The sequence below is a fragment of the Alligator sinensis genome, unplaced genomic scaffold, assembly GCF_000455745.1.
Source record: "Alligator sinensis unplaced genomic scaffold, ASM45574v1 scaffold58_1, whole genome shotgun sequence".
Classification (NCBI taxonomy): Eukaryota; Metazoa; Chordata; order Crocodylia; family Alligatoridae; genus Alligator; species Alligator sinensis.
The window spans coordinates 205,961-213,404 of record NW_005843222.1 but is presented as its reverse complement, the minus strand read 5'-3'; the positions used below and the strand labels follow the sequence as shown (position 1 = coordinate 213,404).

The 7,444-nt window shown below is 47.3% G+C and overlaps 1 long non-coding RNA gene across 2 annotated transcripts in view; it reads right to left on the bottom strand.

Moving 5' to 3' along the window:
- LOC112548498 overlaps positions 1–5,281 on the bottom strand; it is a 47,135-nt gene extending 41,854 nt beyond the window's left edge. For both annotated transcript variants that reach the window (XR_003092226.1, XR_003092225.1), the window contains exon 1: positions 5,206–5,281. This is a non-coding gene — a long non-coding RNA (uncharacterized LOC112548498). The remainder of the gene's footprint in view (positions 1–5,205) is intronic.
- Positions 5,282–7,444: the final 2,163 nt, after the last annotated feature.

Genomic DNA, 7,444 nt, shown 5'->3' with positions numbered 1-7,444 from the left:
GGAAAGAGATAAGAGCAGCACTCAGGAAGTGTGTGGGGCAAATTTGTGGTATACCTGCCAAAAAGGTTGGCCCCCACTGATCTAAAACACACACCAGAGATGCCGCCATAAAGCTGTGGTACAGAGAGCTATTAGGCTACATTTTAAACTCCTCGTGCTCTTAAAAAAATTCCTTTTTAGATTTATTCTTGGATTATTAAAAGAAAATCTTCCTACACAAATGCCCATAAGGGCAAGTCTATATATTGTCAAATGTGTACAACAAAGAGAAGCAGTTTCCCCCAGGTTATAAAGCAAGTGGAGTCCTGCCAGTTCACTCATTACCATAACCATTGGACCCCATAACCCAAGATACTCATATATTACAATGGAGGCAATAAGGGATAGATTTAGTGACTTAGGTTTTGCATCTAAAACATTTACACCACTTGAGTCAGAACAGAACTGTTTCTTTGAGGAGATGATTGGGATCTAATCTGGAAGCACACCCTCTTACTCCTCTACCAACACAATTCAACCATGACAAACAAGGGTTACAGTTAAGTGATTGTAGAAGAAAATTCTCTCACTAAAGAGAAAGTTCTTGTGCAACACCAGCAACACCAGTCACTACACATGCTGCTATATATTGCAAAACATCTGACCAGCAATAACTATGTCTGTCTTTGCCAAAAAGTGGTTTGGAGAGGAGGAAAAGATATGTAAACAAGATTTTATCTGTTCTTTGGCTTTTTTTTTTTTTTTCCTTTAAAGGGTTCAGCACTCAAAGTTCAAGCTAAATGCTGAACTGCATTATTGAGATGCATAAAATGTATATAGATTGGTTTCAGCTTTCCAAAAAACCAAATAGTGCTTAACTATACAGTGTTCAAAGCAAAATCCAAAATCATGGTTCCTTTTTTGTTCCAAAAATTCAGCTGTAACAATTACAAGCTTGCACTGGCATACCGCTTAGCTTTTCAAGAAAGCTTACTTGCAAGTTGCAAAATGCATTCATTTCTGAATTCATGCCCTAAATTAAGATGACTGGCATGCACCTCTGTTCTTCCTCTGATTTGAGGTCATGACCATTGATTTAAAATAGCCTCCCCACACATCTAGAGACAGAAATTGGGAAATCTGGGACACTGTCTCCCTTCCCCACCTATCCCAAGTCAGCAGCACTGTTGCAGGCAAAGCAGGAGCAGCCGCACACTGCCCCTGCCCCAGCCTTGGCACTTCTTCCAGCCTCTGGATTAAGCTTAGAAGAGTGATGAGGTGGGGGACGGAGGAGATATCCCCACAAAGAACAAGAGGCTCCCCTGTGCCTTTCAATCTGCCCCACCACCCAAGGGGACCCAAGCAACAGCACCCAGGCTCAACACCCATTCTGGCCAGGTTGGGCAGAGCCCAGAGCCACCCCCATGCCTCCCAAAACACAGGTCCCTGGCAGCCAGGAGGGCAGGATGTGGGGAGGGACCACACAGCTCCCAGGTCCCAACTCCACTGGGCTATGAGCCAGCCAGGGCCGCAGTCCCAAGAGAGGGCAGGGGTCCAAGCCACCCCCATCCCCCCTGGGGCTCTGTGCAGTGACGGCAGCCACTCCCTAGTTCCAACTCCACTGAAAGTCCCAGAGCAGAGCCCTGAGCTGCCCCACCAGACATAGATCCCCAGCAGCCACCCCCCAAACACATGTCCTCAGGGGCAGTGGTCCAAGCCTCTAATCCCCTCTCTACCCCCACCGGGGAAGCCCCTTCCTCACCTGGCCTCCACACAGTGGCAACTCCCTGGTCCTGACTCCCCTGTGCTATGAATTTGTCTCATGCACAGTAGAGTCAGTCAGGGCCAGCTTTGGGGGGGCGATGTGGGTGACTGCCCAGGGGTTCATGGTCAGGGGAGTGCCACACACACACACACACACACACACACACACACCCCCCGTACTCAAGAGGAGTTGGACCAGGCATGCTCAGTCAACCCAAGACATTTGTTAGAATTTTCATCTACTGACCGCGACAGCTTATGAAATCTGAAGCTGGGATGTATGGTCATCCTACTTACAGTATTACACAGAGCCTAGAAGCTGCTCCTGTCAGGTGGGGGTGGCATTTTCCAAGCAGTCAATAGAGTTAAAGCAAACTGAAAGTCACCACACTGGACACCTAACCAATGTTCCCTCTAAGGAGTAGCGGTCTGTGAGCACACCGCCTCAGTCCGTGAGCACACCGCCTCTGTCCAGTGTGGGACACTTATTGAAAGGGGCTGGGGGCCGGGGGCCTGGAGCTGAGAGGCTGGCTCCGGGGAAGTGCTCTGCTCCCCCGCATCACGGCTGGGGAGTGGAGCACTTCCTCAGAGCCAGCGGAGCCTGCGCCAGCCCCACACCCCAGCCTCCATCCTTCCTGCCTTGCATCACCTCAGGGAGGAGCCGCTGCCTGCCCCAAGTGAGGCTCCACCAGCTCTGGGACACTGCGAGACACGCCCTCTGAGGCCATGCCAGGGGGCGAAGCAGTGTCCCGGAACCAGCAGAGCCTCACTTGGGGCAGGCAGCGACTCCTCCCTGAGGTGAGGCAAGGCAGGGATGGAGGCTGGTGCGAGGGGCTGGCGCAGGCTCTGCCAGCTCTGGAGAAGTGCTCCACTCCCCGGCCCTGATGCGGCGGAGCGGAGCACTTCCCCAGAGCTGGTGGAGACCAAGCCTGGCTCCTGCCCCAGCCTCTCCTGGTGTGCGGCCTTGAAAAGGCTGTGTGCGGCCACACTTTTAGTTGTGCGCGGCCACACACGCACACACCTTAGAGGGAACCTTGCACCTAACTCCTCCAGTGCTCTTGAAAATTGATCTAGGCTGAGATATTACGGCTAGGGACAGATATTACACATAAACTGGTTTAAGTGATCAGAAACTGGTTTAAACCTGTAACGGAATGTAAGTTCAGTGCACATAAACCAGTTTCAAAATGGCTGAAACTAGTTTAAGACGAACCTGGTTGAATGTAGTATCAGACTTAAGTGATTTGGGTCAAACCGGATTATGCAATGTGTGTCCTAGATCCCTTCCTGGTTTAAGTTAAATCAGAGTCCCCCAGCATCGTGGATGCTTTGCAGCCTTGGGCTGGGCTGAGCTGTGCTCCAGAGAACAGGGCCTGGCCCCAGCCCTCTGCTTCCTAGCCAGAGCTTCAGCAGAGACTGCAGGCACAGCAGGGTCTGCCTGGCTTCCCCCTGCTCCATCCCTCCCTTGCTGCTCAAGCAGGAATCCCCCTCTCCCTACCCTCTCTCACAGCATGGACCCCAGCCCCACAAACCATAGGCATACGGTATACCAGCTAATGCTGGGAGGTGCCTACATGTGCATCTCCAATTTCACTGGGACTGGCAGACAGCACAGTGTATGCTTAGGGCTTTTTGGAGCTAATCAACAGGTCAGCTGGTAATGTCCCTCTGTTCCTTCCTTGCAAAAAGTCATTTAAGAAGAGCTTGAACTAATGAGAGATGCTTTTGTTTTGTTGATGGGCTGATAAATGCTGTGTTAACAAATCCCTGCTGGCTCCCTCACCTGTCAGGTTTGTATGAAGAAACAGGGAGAGAAATTAAAAACCTCAGTATCATCAACAGATGCATGCACTACACACATCTCCTTTGCCTCAGAGTGCTAGGCCAGGGTTGGTATCTAGCAACTCTCTCGCCCCTTGAGCAGCAAGCAGGAGAAAAGCCTGGGATTGCAGACATGGTGGGGGTTTATACCCCTCCCTAATCAGAGCCTGTCAGGGCCTGGCCATACCCCTCACTCCCGCAGATCAGTTCTGTAGAAGGGAAGGGAAGGCTGCTCTAGCACAGTGGTTCCCAAACTTTTTTATACTGCAGACCAGCAAACTCACTCAAATAATTTTGGCAGACAAGGTATAATGTACCTAGTATAAAAACAATCTAACTTACATGTTTAAATTTAATTTTTACATGGGGGGGGAGGGGGAAGGGTTGCAAGGAGTTGCCCTGCAAGTAAAGGCGCAGCTCCAGCTGGGTTGGGGCACCACAGCCACGGACACCGGGGGACCCTGCGGGGAGGGGGCTGTGCAGCTGGTGGCCAGGGGGAACCTAGCTGGGACTGCCCAGGAAGAAGGGGTTTTGCTGCCTTCCCTAGAAGCAAGCAGCAAAGCTGCCTCCTCACCCTCTGCCCTGGGCATTTCCTCACCTGCATCTCCCTGCTCGCAGCCACGGGCAGAGCTGTGGGCCCCTGCACCTGCTGCATGAGCAGCGCTTTGCCAGACATAGCTATGGTGGTTGGAGTGGGACAGGGCACACAGAGCTGGCTGCCTCCCTCCTGGGACTGCCCCACCCAACTTTAACCCCACAGCTTACTGCTGGCAGTGGAAGCTGCTCATGTGGCCAGACAGATGGAGGTCCAAGCAGGGGGCTCGTGCCACGACCCAACAGCCAACCCTTTGTGGCCCAGTCGTTGGGGAAACTCTGCTCTAGCACCTCCGGCTTCTAGCCTGAGTCACTGCAGGCATGTGCCAGCATTTCTAAGTCCAGAGGGAATGTCTGTTCAGTTGCAAACTGATTCAATCTACGCAGGTTAGATTAACCTGAAAAGACAATCAGTTCAGGCTCAGGCTTTTTGAATGCCTGTCCCTAATCTAAATCCCCAGGTAAGTGAGAGAGGCTTGTTTGGTTTAACAGGTTTTAGTTAAACCTATGACCCTGTTGTATTAAGAAGTGTGAAGCACACTCAAATGGATCTTTAAAACAAACAAACAAACAAACAAACAAACAAAAACCCTGCCAGAGTACACCCTAAACCTCAAAGGACCCAAGTGCAGATAAACTTGGGTTTGGCTGGGTTAAGCCTTGCCAACAAATCTGCCATTGATTCAGAACTCTTCCCTGTACCAGAAGCATCTGCAGTCAGGTGCAGAATGCTGTTTGACAAACTGCAGTCAACATCTTTAAATAAAAGGAAACCAAAGTGCAAACATTGCTTTTACTTTACATAGCTTGTCAAAGAGGTTAAGGAGGGCAGGGGAAGCAAAACTTGTTTTTGTAAAGCCACACATCAATCCAGACCATAACAATGGCATTGGCACTGAAATGAGAATGTGATGAAACATGTTATATACACAATATCCCAGCTTGCAAAAGGAAACCAACAGCTGTATGGACCAGACAGAGTAAATAAATAAGTTTAATCTCAAGTATGATGTTGCATTTGAAGCTCAAATTTAAAGTATTACTTACTCACACAGCAGAATACCATTTTCTAATCCAGACCGAAAATCTTTGTCACCAAAACCTCTGCCTGTTGCTTGCTGGAAAGGAAAATAAGAGAAAAACATGTTAATTAGCACAGACATTTAAAAAAATGCTTTGTAATATTTATTTACAATTTCTAGGGGAAATGTAATGACCCAGCCCTTTGGGTATTGCCTGGAAAGATAAAAATGTTTACCGTATCATGACGTTCTTCAGTGTACTATTTAATGCAAAGCATGAAAGCTTTTCTTCAAAACCTTAGGAGGTAATTAGAGAAATTAGACTAAAGTCAGGAGCAAGATAGCACCATAGAGAGTAACTTGATCAGAGACGCATGAGTTTTCATAAACAGCCTGCTTTGTCAGATGGTGTCAATGAACATTTATTTATTGCATTTGCATTTGATGAAGTAGACTACTGCCTACAAAAATTCATGCCTCTCTGATCAAGTCTCTAGGGACACCTATACATGTGCAGAGAGGCTGCTCCGATGCACTATAATTATAGCACGTCGGAGCAGACTCAATTGAGTCTGCTGGAGTGTAGTAATTACTGCACTCCATCAGACTCCACCATCATGTGTATCAGCATCCCTGCACTGAAAAATGACAGCAGGGGCACTTTATCTAAAGCTCATTTGACGAGCTTTAGTTAAAGTGCCCCCACCACCATTTTTCAGCATAGGGACGCTGATACACATGACGCTCTGGGCACTTTAATTAGAGCAGCTCTCATAGCTGCTCTAATTAAAGTGCTCCCCCTCCCCCCCCCACACATATTCCTGGAGCACATGTCCTACCTCCTACTTAGAAAGATAGAAATATAAATTAAACCATTCTTCAAAGTTTACCATGAGACAAGTGGTGTTCTAGCCTTCAGAATAAGTGTTTAACATTTTAAAGGGAAATTATCATAGCCACACAAAATTCAACGTTCTTACTTTATATTTCCCACCTTCATCACCTCAGAGTGTTTAAAACAAATATATATACACGCAATCGGACCTGTTGCAATTGCTGCTGGCCCCACAGATCTGGCCTGGGCAGAGCCCTATAGTCCAGATCCAAACTGGGGCCAAGGTCAATTTTGACAAGTCTGAGATCTGGAAATTATTTTATTTATATGCAATTTGGACATGTATTCATTCATTAGACAGTGGAACCAAAACTGAATTAACTGACCAAAAAGCCATCACATGAGAATCTCCAATACAGAATGGTTTCAAGCCAGTAGCATTATGTTGCATTTAACTGCAATGTTTGTGTATTTTACTCAGATGCTTCAAATGCAGTATTAGAAAAACAACTGAAAGGGAACTCAATAATGCATTAGGAAAGGTGGGAAGGTCTATAAACTGTGTGCGCTTATAAAGGAAGTGGCAATGAATGAAGTGTGGAAAGATGCTGCCTAATTTAGAGATTCCATTTTGCTCTGTGGAAGTATTAATGAACGGGAAAAGAAAGCGAGACTGCACTTTTGGAAAAAGAAGCTTCTAATACTTCCCTATAAAGGGCAAACCAACTGGTGGCACTGAAAGGAGCAATCATCTGGGCTCCAATTCTGCCCCAGAAAGGTCATTCACTCACTCACATCCCTATATTGTCACATCCGGTTGGTCTGTGGATGCTTGAGATTAGACAGAGATAGATATATAGATATTCACACTCATGGAAATCACCCCATAAGCAGTTTGTGTCCTTCACTGCCTGAGACAGAGGCAAGTCAGCTCTAACTTCAGGTACTCAGACCAGTTTTATTCCTTTCAGAAACATTTTTGAAACCACAATGAATGAACAAACCAAACCACAATAAGTAAAACAAACAAAAATTTAAAAAAACCCTTTGTTCTCCAAACACTGGACAGGGGCAATTGTAGCTCTGGACTTCTCCTTTTTCAGCACTCCCTCCTGAAGTTCTTAAGCATATTTGTGGCTCCATCCTGATTAGCAGGTTATCACTTCCAGCTGGCCACTAGCCTCCAAGCCAGGCACACTATCAATTCCTGACCGTCTGCAGCTGGGTTCCAAGCCCTTGAGGGGCTGAGCAGCTCCTTACACACCTCGCTAACAACCCCCATAAAATCCACAAGCCATCAATGAGTATAATGTTGTGATAATGGTATTTAGCTTTAGTAAAATAATGATAGATGCTAATCTGTCTACCTTTTAATTTGGAAGTACAGGGCACTGCATGGCCATTCATGTTTGGCCACTCACATACACAT